At 38.7% G+C, this 17,500-nt stretch overlaps 1 long non-coding RNA gene across 2 annotated transcripts in view; it reads right to left on the reverse strand.

Annotated features, from left to right (window-relative positions):
* LOC136827639 (uncharacterized) overlaps positions 1-17,500 on the reverse strand; it is a 189,733-nt gene that overhangs the window by 87,154 nt on the left and 85,079 nt on the right. The gene's annotated exons all lie outside the window — the stretch shown is intronic.

The following is a 17,500-nucleotide window of genomic DNA, read 5'->3' on the forward strand; positions in this document are numbered from 1 at the left end:
ACCTGAATAACTGTTTCATAGGATAAAATGGAAATGTGAAAACTGAATAACATTAGTAGGTATATTATAATGTTTAATGTACAGTTAGATATTTATTGCAAAGATAGAAAATAAGCAAATATTAAACTATGAAATTAGGCCTGACGTATTTCCGTAACTTTTTTTAATACAGAGGCCGATGGAAAGGGCAATGTAATGTCCTTACATACGAATGAGAAAGAAAATTAGGAGATTTGGAAAAGCAAACGAGAGAATTTCAGTCCGAAACAGTAATCTGCGTTTGCGTGGAAAGAAGAAATAAATATCGGACATAAATAACATCAACACCAAATCTGTGTGCGCATGCTTGTGCGCACGTAGTCTACGCATGCGCAAAAATGTATGACAGTGAAGCGAAGAAAAGTAACAAAATGACCAACTCCGAAATGGATAAATAAAAGTGAAGAAATAACTCAGGAACAAAACAGCAACTTCGACAAGTAGCGATCTCGTCCGTGTGAGGGGGAAAGAGAGGGGGGGGAGGGAGAACGGGAGGTGAGGAGAGAGGGGAAAGGGAGGGGGGAAGAGGGGGGGAAAGATAATCCCCATCCCAACCCCCTCCTTGGGCAAACTCGAAATAAAGTGGCAAACAGTCTGCCGCGTGTGTGATTCGCGAGAAGCGCCGAGTTACGTCATAGTGAAAGCAAAAGAGGGGAAATAGGTGTGAGTGTGTTGCTATTGATTTATGCAACACGCCGCCTCCTCCTCCTCCTCCTCTCCCCTCGGAGACGTCCCCCCCCTTCCCTCTCTCTCCTTCTCCCCTTCCCACACAGACAGATAAACCCCTCACCCATCACTTCCCCTCAGCTCCTTTGCCTGAGAAATCCTTACCTACTTTCCTCTTTCTGTTCGTTGCTCCAAAACCTCACAGCGGAAGATGATGCACTTTTCCCCTCACGGCCCATCGCTTTTATTGGGCCAGACTTTCCCTTCGTTGTGCCTTTTTTCCCCTCATGTATGTTTCTGTTTCCTCCCCTCTGTCTCTTTTCCCCTCATAAATGTCCCTTTTCATATATGTTCGTTTCCCCTTATGTATTTTCTTTTTTCCCCGTCATGTTTTCCCATTTTTCCTTATGTATGTCTCTTTTTCCCCCTCATGTATATTCCTTTTCCCTTCACGCATGATCTTTTTCCCCTCATGCCATCGTGTATGATCTTTCCCCCCCTCATTTATGATCCATTTTCCCTCATGTATGATCCTTTTCCTCCCTCATGCGCGTCCATTTTCCCCTCATGTATGTCTGTTTTCCCTCATGTATGTCTGTTTTCCCCTGGTGTATGTCTGTTTTCCCCTCACATATATTCCTTTTCCATTCATGAATTATCTCTCTCCCCTCATGTATGATGAATTTTCTCTCACGTATGATCCATTTCCCCTCGTGTATGATACTTTTCGCCTCATGTATGACCTATTTTTCCCCTCATATATGTCTATTTCCCCCATGTATGTCTATTTCCCCTCGTGTATGTCTATTTTCCCCTCACAAATATTCCTTTTCCATTATGAGTGATCTCTCTCCCCTCATGTATGATCCTTTTCCCCTCATGTATGATTTGTTTCCCCCGTGTATGATCCTTTTCCCCTCATGTATGATTTGTTTCCCCATGTATGATCCTTTTCCCCTCATGTATGATTTGTTTCCCCCATGTATGATCCTTTTCCCCCCATGTATGATTTGTTTCCCCCATGTATGATCCTTTTCCCCTCATGTATGATTTTTCCCCTTCTGCATGATCCATTTTCCCCTTACATATGTTCCTTCACCTTCCGTCAGAAGATGCAACTGTTCCCCTCAAGTCGCATCACATTCCATTGATGAAAAATCTCATCTCTTTCACCTCCTGTGGCTCTCCATCACAGCTACAATATCACTTACCCTCAAGTCCCCTCGTTTCACGCCTTGAAGTGAAATCCCCTCGCCTTGACGTCTTTCTTTAAATATTACCTTTTTCTTTCACTTTCTGCAACACTAAGGAAGGAAGCCCTTTCCTACAAGTCTCTTGATCGATGTGTCTTGCTGACGGAGCAACTCGTTTCCCTTCGATGCTTTTGCTTTTCTCCAGAGAAAGTTGTAACACCTATTCCTCACTATTCCTAGCAGACATTACTTTTCCCCTCCAGTCCAATCTTCGACGGGTCAAACTTTCCCCTCTTCCGCCTCTCAGACGACGAATATTGAAGATCCCCAACACTTTCCGTCTCCAGAAAGAGGTAAACCAATCTTCCCTCAGTGTTCGTAATCCTTCACCTACAAATAATACTCTACCCTTGAAGTCGCCCCTCTTCGACAAATACTCTCTCTCTCTCTCTCTCTCTCTCTCTCTCTCTCTCTCTCTCTCTCTCTCTCTCTCTCTCTCTCTCGGTAGACAAACCGACCCATCCCCTTTTTATAAGGACGCAGTTAGCGCAAAAACGATTCGCGGAAAACTCATTACCAAAAAGAACTTTGATCATTAACTTGTTCTTCTCGGTGACTTCATTAACCGGCCCTTTTTGTGACCTCGTTCCACGGGTCGGAATAATGTATCACCCGAATCACTCACTCACTCACTCACTCACTTCTGTCACCTTTCATCTCAGTTTCCTAACGGTGCCGATCAAAAGCTGACAGAGATGATGATTGTCGCCGATAAAAAAAAAAAAAAAAAGTCTCGACGACGACGACAGATTTCATTAGGGGAGTTCGCGCGCGTCCGAAGAAAATATTATTGGAACTGGACTGAGGGTAATAAATAACTGCCCTTGTCTTTGCTGGAAAGTGAAGCTGGCTTAAGAATTACAATGATATTACCATTAATAACGGTCATATCATTATTATCATCATTATCATCATCACTATCATTATCATAGCGGCAACCCCCTCAAAAAATATTATTGGAACTGGACTAGAGGTAACAGAATGCTCTTGGTCTTGTTGGAAAGTGACGCTTGTTTAAAAACTACAGTACCACTACTTCTGTTGTTGTTGTTGTTGTTATAACTGGCAAAATCAATTACAAATGGAGACCTTAAGTGAAAAGTATTTATCCAGTAATACAAATTTGCACTACACTAGTTGTTTGGCAGAAGCCAAAATTACGACGAATAAAAACAGAGAGAGAGAGAGAGAGAATTAAAGCTCATGAGAGAGAGAGAGAGAGAGAGAGAGAGAGAGAGAGAGAGAGAGAGAGAGAGAGAAATTAAACTTCGTGAGAAAGAGCGAGAAAATTAACCTCATGAGAGCAAAAAAAATTAACCTCATGAGAGAGCGAAAAAAGTTAAACTTCATGAGAGAGAGAGAGAGAGAGAGAGAGAGAGAGAGAGAGAGAGAGAGAGGATTAAACTTCATGGGAAAGAGAGCGAGAAAATTAACCTCATGAGAGAGCACAAAAATTAAACCTCACGAGAGAGAGAGAGAGAGAGAGAGAGAGAGAGAGAGAGAGAGAGAGAGAGAGAGAGAGAGAAATTAAAGCTCATGGGAGAGAGGGAGAGAGGGTTTCCGCGTCGTTATGCGGTAAATGAAGCTAAGAGGAATTTCAAAGGATTTCGCAAGGCATTCATGTCCTAAGTTGATGCCATATTTCGCCGGCGGGAGAAGTCCAGAAAACCTCTGCTCTGTCTCTCGCTTTGTTTATCTCTCATCCTGTGTCTTGTCTTCTTTCTTTCTCGCTGTTACTTGTATTTCTTTCATATAATTTCTTTCTGTTTTGTTTATTCCTTTTTTTATATAATTTCTGCTTTGTTTTTCCCCCTTCTTAGTTTTATGTAAAAGAAAACTATTGTGCCGGCTTTGTCTGTCCATCCGCACTTTACTCTGTCCGCACTTTTTCTGTCCGCCCTCAGATCTTAAAAACTACCGAGGCTAGAGGGCTGCAAATTGCCATATTGACCATCCACCCTCCAGTCATCAAACATACCAAATTGCAGCCCACTAGCCTCGGCAGTTTTTATTTTATTTAAGGTTAAAGTTAGTCATGATCGTGCTCCTGGCAACGATATAGGCTAAGCCACCACCAGGCCGTGGTTAAAGTTCCATGGGCCGCGGCTCATACAGCATTTATACCGAGACCACCGAAAGATGGATCTATTTTCGGTGGCCTTGATTATGCGCTGTGACGGCTGTACAGAAAACTCGATTGCGCCGCAGAAACTTCGGCGCATTTTTTACTTAAATATAATTTCTTTCTGTTTTGTTTATTCCTCTTTTTCATATAATTTATTTATGGTTTGCTTGTTCCCTTCTTCTTTGTTAATCTACTATTATGTTAGTCTCTCATGCGTTTTTCATTTATTTATTTTTTTTTCTTTTCGCTAAAAAAATTGTCCTTTTATTTATCTTTTGTCTTCGCTCAATTTATACCTTTCACTTGTTTCTTTATCTTTTGTTTCTCTGTATTTTACATTTCTTCACTATTTATCTTTGTATATCCAAAATTCTTACCATTTCTTCCTAGCAGATTATATTCTATTTCACGTTCCTTTAATTTCTTAATTGGTTTTTATTTACCTCCGTTTAAGTCTTCTATTCTTTCTTTCAAAAGATTCACTTATTACCTCACCTCCCTTATACCTGTGCGAGCCAATTAATAAGTATCTGTCAAGGCATCCTTCATGACTTGTATCTTTCTCCTGCTCTATTTAAATTGCAAATCACCCATTTTTCCCCTTCCGTGCTATTTGTCATGTACTATTTATCAACCATTACTCTCACTTCTCCCTTATACTATGTATCACTTTCCTTCTTGCCTTTCCTTATCTCCTGAATATGTATCACTTCATTTCTTTCACTGCAGCAAGCTTTGCCAATTTCGGCTGCACGTCAGAATTCCAAAATAAAACCACTGGAATGAAAACTTTGTCATCTTTGTTGTAACTATATCATTCTGAACAAGTCGCTTCTCCGTCTAAGACGCCCACTGATGTCGGTGTTCTCTCTTCCGCAGATATTGTGTGGGTGCAGTAGACTCTTCCGCAGATACTGTGTGGGTGCAGTGGACTCTTGCACAGGCATTGTGTGGGTGCAGTGGACTCTTACACAGATATTGTGAGATTGAAGTTAACTCATCAGAAACTGTGTGGGTGCAGTGAACTCTTCCACGGATATTGTGTGGGTGCAGTGTACTCTTCCACAGAAACTGTGTGGGTGCAGTGAACTCTTCCGCAGGTATTGTGTGGGTGCAGTAGACTCTTCCGCAGATATTGTGTGGGTGCAGTGAAGTCTTCCACAGATATTGTGTGGGTATAGTGAACGCTTCCACAGATATTGTGAGAATGAAATTAACTTTTCCACAGATACTGTGTTGGTACAATGAACCATTTGACAAATATTGTGAGAATCCAGCGAATATTCTCACAGATATTGAATAAATAAGGTGAATGAACTCTCACAGATACTGTGCATATGAAATGAACTGATTCACAGATAGTGCAACAATTAGGTGAACTTCATCGCAGATATTGTGAGAACATAATGAACTCCTTCTCAGATATTGTGAGAATGAGGTGAATTCCTCCATAGATGTTGAGAGGCTGCTATGACAGCTTCCACAGATGTTGTGAGAATGCAGTGAACTCCAAGTGTAGTGTATTTTTGACAGATATTGTTTGGGCTCAGAAAGTGTCATCCACAGACAATATACGATGCGGTGAAGTTCTCCACATATGCCGTGCGGACTTTAAAAGCTTGAATTTCAAGTCAGTGGCCCCTGTGGGCTTGTTCCGTAAGAATAGGGTTCATCTTCTGAATAATGATGATAATAATGATGCACACACGGATATTGTGAAGATGTAGTTAGCTGCATCACAGTACAGTGTACGCTTGCAAAGCTTCCGTGCCGCTGCAAGAACATTGATTGGATATAGTGACTTTTTCCGAAGATATCATGCGGGAGATTAAACTCTTATGCAGATATTTTTAAATATTTATAAATATAAATTTTCATACAATCACACAAGAACCGTCTATATACGTGTCTGTGTAAGTAAAAGTATACATGAGCATATGTACTTTGCGCTTTGTGTTCGGGTGTGAACCGCACACTTAAATAAAATAAAATCTTGAAAAAGCGTAGTCATGCGTCCAAATGTTTAATTTCATGTAATTTTATACAACGCTGTGTACGCATTCATATAAAATGTCCTCGTATTTTATATAAGTGTTTGTGAAGGTATGCCTTTCCATGTACTAAAACAAACGCTTTAGATTCAAAGGTTAAATCGATATCCAACCTTTAAATAGCGATGTTTGTTTGTCTAAACAAATGCAACACCCTCTCCAAGCAATATATATATATATATATATATATATATATATATATATATATATATATATATATATATATATATTTATATATATATGTATAACTGAATCACGAAAATATGGAACGTGATGAATATATAAATAAAGACAAAATCCATTTAGGAAAGAGAAACAATGGAGCGCTGCAGGCCTTTCGACTTATCATCCTTTACTTAGCTAAGTAAAGGGCGATAAGTCGAAAGGCCTTGCAGCACTCCATTGTTTCTCTTTCTTTCGTGAATTTTGTCTTATATATATATATATATATATATATATATATATATATATATATATATATATATATATATATATATATATATATATACTATATATTCACATACATATGTATAAATATATTATGTATTATATACATATACACTACACATATATAAGTGGTTCTGCAGGTATGCATGTGTATGTGTATACACCCGCTTCCGTTGATATCATCAATTAGCGCATTTTAATCCGAAGATCAAACGCCGTCCCATTAATCATCTCGCTTCGCCAAAGGGAAAGACAAAAAAAAAAAAGGCGTAAAAAAAAAAAAGAGTAAACAGTAATAAACTCACAAATAACCCGAAAATAAACAAAATCCCAAACACCGCCACTACTACTGCTGTTACTGCTTCTGCTTCTGCTGATGCCTGCTGCCGCCGCCGCTGCTTCGTCGCTCGAATCTATCTCTACCCTTTGCTATTAAAAACAACTAAAGGGGAAATGGCGTTCTAGTGGGATTGAGAACAACCAAGTAACCAGGACAACTACAGCAGTTTCTCTCTCTCTCTCTCTCTCTCTCTCTCTCTCTCTCTCTCTCTCTCTCTCTCTCTTTCTTTCTTTTTCATGTTGTTCCCTTTGATATATGCAAACGTTCGTATGAACTGGCGAGAAGAGGAATGAAAAACTGTTTAAACCAAAGACGGATATTGTCAACCTCTCTCTCTCTCTCTCTCTCTCTCTCTCTCTCTCTCTCTCTCTCTCTCTTGTTGGTTCCTTTCATATATACATAAGTTTGTGCAAACTAACGAGAAGAGAAAGGGAAAACTATTTAAACAAAAATTTAAATTTTAGACAAACTCTCTCTCTCTCTCTCTCTCTCTCTCTCTCTCTCTCTCTCTCTCTCTCTCTGCTTTTTATTGTTCTATTTCTTTTTAAAGCACATGCATACAAACGTACGTGCAAACTGACCAAAAGAGAAAGGAAAAAGTATTCAAAGCAAAATTGGACATTTTGAACTTAGCCTCTCTCTTTCTCTCTCTGTCTGTCTGTCTCTCTCCTTTAACTTTCTCTCGCTCTCCTTACGGTTATCTTTGACTTAGGGTCTCTCTCTCTCTCTCTCTCTCTCTCTCTCTCTCTCTCTCTCTCTCTTTGTACGTACACACCGGAGTACAATTTGTAACGATAGTTAATTATAACATTGAATACCTCTCTCTCTCTCTCTCTCTCTCTCTCTCTCTCTCTCTCTCTCCTTTCACTTTCTCTCTCCTTACGGCTATCTTTGACTGAGGGCCTCTCTCTCTCTCTCTCTCTCTCTCTCTCTCTCATATCTTAAAATTATCTGTCTATCGGTATGATTGTCTGTCCATCACATTCAGAGAACATTTTTATCAATTCTATTAAGTACTTATAATGAAACTCTCTCTCTATCTCTCTCTCTCTCTCTCTCTCTCTCTCTCCCGCCTGTCTAGTTGTAATCACATTGTCCTTCCTCTTTCCCTCTCTCGTTCCGAAATTCAGTTCAGTATAATATTAATCATTCTTCTCTCTTTTTCCACCGTTCTGAAAGTCTATATGCTGTTTATTATTTCCGTCTCCCCTTTCTCTTCCACTCTTTGAAATTCTAGCCCCTAATTATTCCTCTCTCTCTCTCCTCTCTCTCTCTCTCTCTCTTACTCAGCACTTCATAATTTAATGATTATTATTCCTTTATCCTCTCTCTTCCCCCTAGTCTTTCTTTCATCTCCACCCTTTCATTATTCTCTCTCTATCTCTCTCTCTCTCTCTCTCTCATTCAGCACTTCATTATTTAATGATAATTATTCCTTACCCTCTCTCTCTCTCTCCCCCCCCTCTAGTCCTTTTCATCTGCACCCTTTCATTACTCACTCTTTCGCTCTCTCTCTCTCTCTCTCTCTCTCTCTCTCTCTCTCATTCAGAACTTCATTATTTAAAGATAATTATTCCTAACCCGCTCTCTCTCTCTCTCTCTCTCTGGGTCCCCTAGTCTCTTTCATCTGCACCCTTTCACTCTCTCTCTCTCTCTCTCTCTCTCTCTCTCTCTCTCTCTCTCTCTCTCTCTACAGCACTTCATAATTTAATGATAATTATTCCTCTCTCTCTCTCTCTCTCTCTCTCTCTCTCTCTCTCTCTCTCTCTCTCTCTCTCCCCCCTAGTTTTCTTTCATCTGCACCCTTTCATTACCCACTCTTTCCGTCTCTCTCTCTCTCTCTCTCTCTCTCTCTCTCTCTCTCTCTCTCTCTCTCTCTCTCTCCTGTTGTTCTCTTTCATATATGCGAACGTTCGTATGAACTGGCGAGAAGAGGAATGAAAAACTATTTAAACCACAGACTGATATTGTAAACCTCTCTCTCTCTCTCTCTCTCTCTCTCTCTCTCTCTCTCTGTGACAACGGTTCGAAACTTCAGTCGCATAGGATTGAAGAGAACAGGTCATTAATTACAGAAGAGCGCTCGACTCCCAAAATGTCAATAAATAAGAAAGCGGATTGTCAGGTGATGAAACTGCATGGCAAAGTCCCTTAACTTTTATTGACAGTTGAGAGAGAGAGAGAGAGAGAGAGAGAGAGAGAGAGAGAGAGAGAGAGAGAGAATTATTTTAACTTTAAATTTAAACATGCTGTCGGGAACATTTCAACCATTTTTCTTCTTGTGAGAGAGAGAGAGAGAGAGAGAGAGAGAGAGAGAGAGAGAGAGAGAGAGAGAGAGAGAGAGAGAGAAGAGAGAATTATTTTAGCTTTAAATTTAAACATGCTGTCGGGAACATTTCAACCATTTTTCTTCTTCTTGAGAGAGAGAGAGAGAGAGAGAGAGAGAGAGAGAGAGAGAGAAGAGAGAGAGAGAGAGAGAGAGAGAGAATTATTTTAACTTTAAATTTAAACATGCTGTCGGGAACATTTCAACCATTTTTCGTCTTCTTGTGTGTGAGAGAGAGAGAGAGAGAGAGAGAGAGAGAGAGAGAGAGAGAGAGAGAGAGAGTTACCCATTCGATTCAACTGCCGTATGTGTATAAGAGAGAGAGAGAGAGAGAGAGAGAGAGAGAGAGAGAGAGAGAGAGAGAGAGAGAGAGAATCTTAATCTCTCTCTCTCATCAACCCTAATTTTGTATTAAATATTATGAATCTTCCCATTTTTATTGTTGACATTTTTTTATTCACCCTTCTACACGAGATCGATCCCATGAGGAAGAAGAGAATAATCTCCCCCTTTCCACTCCCAACCTCTAGGATATGAGAAATCCATCGTGCCTTTATTGACCGAAACAGTATATTATGTACCTGATACTTGGCTGAATGTGGTGGATCGTACATGAATAATTAGATAATTACGTTAAAATAAGATTGAATATTAAATAAATGAACAGATAAAAATATTAAATGAATAAGCTTACACATTAAACTGTCAACTTTAAGAACTAAAAAAGAACAAGTAAAATATGCGCTGAAGTTTTTTCGGCTCAATTGAGGTATCTGTACAGCGTATAATCAAGGCCACCGAAAATAGATCTATCTTTCGGTGGTCTCGGTATAATGCTGTATGAGCCGCGGCCCATGAAACTAACCACGGCCCGATGGTGGCCTATCCTACATCGTTGCCAGATGCACGATTATGGCTAACTTTAACCTTAAATAAAATAAAAACTACTGAGGCCAGAGGGCTGCAATTTGGCATGTTTGATGATTGGAGGGTGGATGGTAAACATGTCAATTTGCACCCCTCTAGCCTCAGTAGTTTTTAAGATCTGAGGGCGGACAGAAAGAGTGCGGACAGAATAAAGTGCGGACGGACAGACAAAGCCGGCACATTAGTTTTTTTACAGAAAACTAAAATTGATAATGTAATTAGGGAAACAGGAAGTAATAAAAAATATCACAAAATAATCGTTATCAAATTAAAGAGACAGCCATAAAGTTTAATAATGAAATTGTGGACGCAAACATGAACATAAAATAATCAGTTTATGAAAATAAGAAAAAAAGCTATAAAAAAAAAGTACAGTATACGGGAAATTTCTTCGCGGAAAAATGACCTTGATAAAAAAGGAAACCCTTTTTCAAAACTTCAAAAACCCTCACAATAGCAGCTTGCGGAAAAAGAGCTCTTGCCCGCAAAAGCCCACCTAAACCCAAATCCGGGTAATGGGCGTTGGGTGAGGGGGGAGGGGGGGGAAGAGGGAGAGGGTGGTGAGTAGAATCGTTGGAGGTGAATGGAGATGATGGTGAGAGAGAGAGAGAGAGAGAGAGAGAGAGAGAGAGAGAGAGAGAGAGAGAGAGAGAGAGTGAGTTTAGTCTAGAATTTCAACTTTTGGTTTAGATATTTTTTTCTTATCTCTTCCCGTCAGCTATTGCGAAGAAAAAGAACAAGAAAAGAGAGAGAGAGAGAGAGAGAGAGAGAGAGAGAGAGAGAGAGAGAGAGAGAGAGAGAGAGAGAGTTATTCATAAATTGTAACTCATGGTTAAAACCTAAACAGTTTCCTTCCACCTAAGATAATTTCATATGAGAGAGAGAGAGAGAGAGAGAGAGACAGAGAGAGAGACAGAGACAGAGACAGGCAGAGAGAGAGAGAGAGAGAGAGAGAGAGAGAGAGAGAGAGAGAGAGAGAGCACATTAAATGCAGTGACCTAACATCACTATAATAGGGACCCCTATTTTGCTTTCATACCATCTAATGGTCCTCTGAAGAACCTGACTTTGACTCGTTTTGGCTCATAGTTTGGAAGGAAGGGGAATAGAATGAAAACAAGTTAAATATGCGTCGACGTTTCTTCGGCGCAATCGAGTTTTCTGTACATCGTATAATCAAGGCCACAGAAAACAGGTCTATCTTTCGGTGGTCTCGGTATAATACTGTATGAGCAGCGGCCCATGAAACTTTCAGCCACGGTCCGGTGGTGACCTGTCCTATAGCGTTACCAGAAACACGATTAAGGCTACTTTTAACTTTAAATAAAATCAAAACTACTGAGGCTTGACGGCTGCAAATTGGTATGTTTGATGATTGGAGGGTGGATGACCAACATACCAATTTGCAGCCCTCTAGCCTCAGTAGTTTTTAAGATCTGAGGGCGGACAGAGGAAAGTGCGGACGGAAAAAGTGCGGACAGAAAACAGTGCGGACAGAAAAAGTGCGGCAGAAGAAAGTGCGTACAGAATAAAGTGCCTACAGAATAAAGTGCGGACAGAAAAAGTGCGAACAGAAAACAGTGCGGACAGAAAAAAGTGCGGTCAGAAGAAAGTGCGTACAGAAAAAAGTGCGGTCAGAAAAAGTGCGTACAGAATAAAGTGCGGACAGGAAAACTGCGGACAGAAAAAAGTGCGGACAGAAAAAAGTGCGGACAGAAAAGGTGCGGACAGAATAAAGTGCGGACAGAATAAAGTGCGGATAGAAAGAAGTGCGGACGGACAGCCAAAGTCGGCACAATAGTTTTCCTTTACAGAAACTAAAACAAAACAAAGGAAAAATAATAGTGATGAGAGTTAAACTGATGACTAGGAAAATGGAAAACTCAGGAAAATAACGTTAAAGGTGACTGAGAACAGCACAATAAATATAATCTAATTCAGTGGAGATATTCATTTGTCTATAAATATTTATCTACAGTGTCATATCATCAGTGTCTCTCTCTCTCTCTCTCTCTCTCTCTCTCTCTCTCTCTCTCTCTCTCTCTCTCTCTCTCAAAATGAAAATCGGCCGATTAAATATAAATATTTCAATATCTATAAATACTTATTAACACTGTATTGGCCTCTGGAAATGTTAGATTATCTCTCTCTCTCTCTCTCTCTCTCTCTCTCTCTCTCTCTCTCTCACACACACACACACACAAACACATACAAACATACACATACACGTAAACAATTGCTAAAAGTGATCACAAGTTAAATTTTAATAATGAGCTCTCTCTCTCTCTCTCTCTCTCTCTCTCTTCTCTCTCTCTCTCTTCTTCTCTCTCTCTCTCTCATCTCAAACTCCACCGCGCAAAAGAACTTTTTACTCTCGACAACACGAACCATAATCGCGGCCTATGAGGAAGGCTTAAGGCTGAAGGAGGTTGTGGTAATGAGAGAGAGAGAGAGAGAGAGAGAGAGAGAGAGAGAGAGAGAGAGAGAGAGAGAGAGAGAGAGAGAGAGAGCGTTATTAAAATTCAACTTTTTAAAATTCAACTCCAGATAATTTTTAGCAAATGTTAACGTTTGCGTGTGCGTGTGTGTATGAGAGAGAGAGAGAGAGAGAGAGAGAGAGAGAGAGAGAGAGAGAGAGAGCGTTACTAAAATTTAATTGTTATAAAATTCAACTCCAGATCATTTTTAGCAAATGTTAACGTATCCGTGTGTGTGTGTGCGTGTGTGTTTGTGTGTGCATGAGAGAGAGAGAGAGAGAGAGAGAGAGAGAGAGAGAGAGAGAGAGAGAGAGAGAGAGAGAGAGAGAGAGAAACCATTATTATAAAAATGTAACCCGAAATGAATTTCATTTTATCTCAGCCTATTTCGTACAAGTGTTTTGAAGAGAGAGAGAGAGAGAGAGAGAGAGAGAGAGAGAGAGACTGAATGTACACACATTAAATGCAGTTACGCAACACCAATTGCCGAGAGCTTAATTCCAATGGCACATACTACTATAACAAGGTTCCTCTCCGGAGTCTACACCATCTCGTAGGTTTCAAAGCATCTTGGAATTGTATTCATTTTGGAGTGAAGAAAATAGAAATATATATCTAAAAAATGTTCATGTTAGTGAGTAAGGATGAAGAAGCGTAAAAATGTTGATAAAAGCGAGGAGAGATGAAGAAAATAAATCTATTAAAAAATGTTGATAATAGTACAGAGGGATGAAGAAAATGAAAATATATATTAAAAAATGTTGATAAAAGTGAGAAGAGATGAAGAAAATAAAAAATCTATATAAAAATTTTTTGATAATAGTAAGGAGAGATGAATGAAAAAATAAAAATACATATAAAGAAATGTTCATAATAGTGAGGAGGCATGAAGTTGAAAATAAAAATATATATTTAAAAAATATTCATAATAATAAGGAGGGATGAATAAGAAAAATATATCAAAAACATGTTGATAATAGTAAGAAGGGAAGAAAGAGAAAATAAAAATATATATTAAAAAATTTTTGATAATAGTGAGGAGGGATGAAGGAGAAATGAAAATATGTAAAATGAAAAAATATATAATAGTGAGGAAGGAGGAGGAGGAGGAATAGAAAGATGAATGATGATGAGGATGATGATGATGATGATGATGATGATGACGTAAGAGTCATATGAAAATTAATCATAAGTTTAGATGCAGATAAGATATTTTAGTGATGATAGTGTAAATGGTGTGGATAGTGTAAATGATGGTGATGATATAATAAAAAATGTCTTTTTAAGAAGAAGAATTTACGAAAATATATTGAACAAAAATCAGTAATAAGAGGAAAGGGAATTAGGACACAAAGAACAGGAATAAGCAAATAAAGAATGATTGGGAAATGCAGAGAAACAAAGATAAACAAAGATAGAGGGAAGACTCGAGCAATGAAAATATAAAATAAAATTATAAAAGGCAATTATTAAAGGCAAGATAAAGCTTAGTATAGAGAAATGAGGAAAGAGAATGGCGAGAAGAAGAAGAAGAAGAAGAAGAAGAAGAAGAAGAAGAAGAAGAAGAAGAAGAAGAAGAAGAAGAAGAAGAAAGATAATGATGACAGAGATGGAAAAGCAGAAATAAAAAGTCAGAAGTTCAGTCAATTCTTTTTGACGGAGGGAGAGGGGGTTGATGGGTGGGGGAATGATGGAAACTTTGCGAATATAGCGAAAGAGCATCGAGTACGTAGGGGAGGGGAAGCGGGAGGGGATAGGCTAATGGACTGGCACTGGTGGGGGAAGGGGGTACTAGACGAAAGGCAATGGTGGTGGGGGAGGGGGTAGTAGGAGCAGGTGCGTCGGTGATCTATTTAATCAATGTCTCTGCTGATGATCTTACAACGCAAGGAGGAAGAGAGAGAGAGAGAGAGAGAGAGAGAGAGAGAGAGAGAGAGAGAGAGAGAGAGAGAAAGGGGGAAGGAGGGAAGGAACAGGGATGCTGGTTGATAAGCCCACAGGTGATTCATCTCTAGCTGCTGATTGATGGCTGATGAAAACTCGTCATCATCAACATCATCATTATCTTTAATTTATTAATAAAGTCAAATGTCAAACATGTCTCTTTAAAATCCCATTTATTAATAATTAACAATTAATCCCAATAAATACAATTCGCATACTAAATAAATCACTTATGCATGCCCATACATCGCCCATACCTGTAAAGGATAAATATTCACGTCACGAGACACCCCAGGGACAAGCGCTGTCACCCTCACCGGTGTTATTGAGAATTATTCAGTGTAGAACACGGCCGTTATTAGAACTATCACGACGAAGCTTCAAAGGCTTCGTCGTCATCGATGAATAATGGCGATGCTGCTATTGTCGTCTACGAATCGAGAGAGAGAGAGAGAGAGAGAGAGAGAGAGAGAGAGAGAGAACCAAACCGACACTAATCAATAATTGCTGGGCGATCACGTCACGGGTTTGGCTTTAAATAGCTGATGAGCGAAAGTACATTTCGCAGTGCTTTGAATGTCTTCGTAATAAACTGTATATGGTGTATGTAAATGAATGGTTTATGTTACATATATGCATATGTATATATATTTATATATTTATGTATAATATAAATTTCATATGTATGTATATGTGTACGTATGTATGTATATATATATATATATATATATATATATATATATATATATATATATAGAGAGAGAGAGAGAGAGAGAGAGAGAGAGAGAGAGAGAGAGAGAGAGAGAGAAGGGTGTTGGAACCATACTATCAATGAGAAAGGGCTTATTACGTGTATATATAAATAAATGTAAATAGATACAAGTATAGCTGTATATATTATAATATTTATATATACAAACATACATATATGAATAAAAAGTACGTTGCTTACTTATGAATCATACTTAAAAACCCACAAACATCTCATTCTGAATGACTAGGTACCTCGAGTGGAACGCGTTTTTCACGAGTCAAAATAAAAAATTCCACAGACGGGAAAATAAAATAAGTTTTTCCATTAAATAAAAAGATATACAACGTTGTTGTTCAGTAGCAGATGCCATTCCACGTCAATTCTACAAGTTTAAGAGGCACCCCGTCTGTCATAACCAGAGGAGGGAGGGAAGGAGGGAAGTACATTAGCACCTAAGTCTTTCCTCCCCTCCCTCCCTCCCTCTCTTTCTTTTCCTTTCCTTTACTTTGCTTTAGTTTCCTTTCCCTTCCTTTCCTGCCCCTTTCTTTACTTTTTCCTTTACTTTACTTTACCTTAACTTTTCCTGGCCTTTACATTTCTTTCCTTTCTTTTTATTTTCCTTTCCTTTCTTACCCTTCCCTTTTCTATCCTGCCTTTTCCTTTGCTTTCCTTTCTGCCCTTTCCTTTCCTTTCCTTTCCTGCACTTCTCCACAGCCACGATTTTTTTTTTTTTTTTTTACAATTGGGGTTTCCTTAACTTTGTAATCATCTGGAAAGCTTGTCTTTTGCTATGTAATGTAATATTTATAATACATCATAGAAGACATTCCATTATTTATATTACGTTATTCTTGTTTTTCGACAATTCGGGTTTATTGAACTTTACAAATATCTGAAAGCTTTTCTTCTATAATGTAATATTTATAATACATTATAGAAGATACTCCATTATGTATATTGTTATTTTTTTGACAATGTGGGTTATTGAACTTTATATCTGGAGAGCTTTACTTCTATAATGTAATATTTACAATACATTATAGAAGACATTCCATTGTTTATGTTGTTATTTTTTTGACAATTCGGGTTATTGAACTTTGCAATCAGCTGGGAAACTTGTCTTCTCTTATATAATGTAAAACGTGACTACAAGAGATATCCTAAAAAAGTCTGATTACAATGACTTCGTTAATCACAGTGTCTCTATATAATGTGATCACGTCTCGGAAGACTTTAGAGGATGGGGTTGCTGGCCCCATGCCCTTTTTCGCAAATGCTGCGACCCATCACAGTGAAATAACTACCAAATGCATAATTCACTGCTTAGGTCTACAACCACAATGGATTTTTCATTTGATATTTATTCATCGTTACCACAAAGCAGTTTCAGGGCACCATGCCCATTCTCCACTAAGAACACAGCTACAATATACCCCAGGATCCCGGCCAACGAATCTGTTGGCTTCGTTATCATTCCCTGGCAACTTACTGGTTAACTGAGCGTCCGATTTCTCGGCGATAGGTTGCCAGGCCATAATTGGCTGCAGGTATAGCACAGTATAGAATACAGAACAGTTGTGTTCACACTGAAGAACACTAGGAAAATAGTTTGTCAATTACCTCAAAATTAGGACTCGGGTTCAGTAAACACCCTTTTAAATATAATAAATCAGTAAATAACATAAAATATTACTTATGAAAATAGAATGAAGTATACTGTACAGTATTATCATATGCAGTTCAAAGTTCAAAAGTAACCAACACAACGTTCAGTAAAAGGTATTTAAAAAAAAAAATCAAAAATTACATTCAGTAATAACAGTTTTCTAAAAATATCAAGTAATAAATGCGCAGAAGTTTCTTCGGCCCAATCAAGTTTTCTGTATAGCTCATAATCAAGGCCACCGAAAATAGATCTATAATCAAGGCCAACGAAAATAGATCTATCAGGTGGTCTCGGTATAATGCTGGATGAGCCGCGGCCTATGAAACTCTCAGCCGTTCGTGGTGGCCTGTGTTGTTAAGTTGCCAGAAGCACGATTATGGCTAACTTTAACCTTAAATCAAATAAAAACTACTGAGGCTAGAGGGCTGCAATTTGGTATGTTTGATGACTGGAGGGTGGATGATCACCATACCAATTTGCAGCCC

The sequence above is a fragment of the Macrobrachium rosenbergii genome, chromosome 42, assembly GCF_040412425.1.
Source record: "Macrobrachium rosenbergii isolate ZJJX-2024 chromosome 42, ASM4041242v1, whole genome shotgun sequence".
Classification (NCBI taxonomy): Eukaryota; Metazoa; Arthropoda; class Malacostraca; order Decapoda; family Palaemonidae; genus Macrobrachium; species Macrobrachium rosenbergii.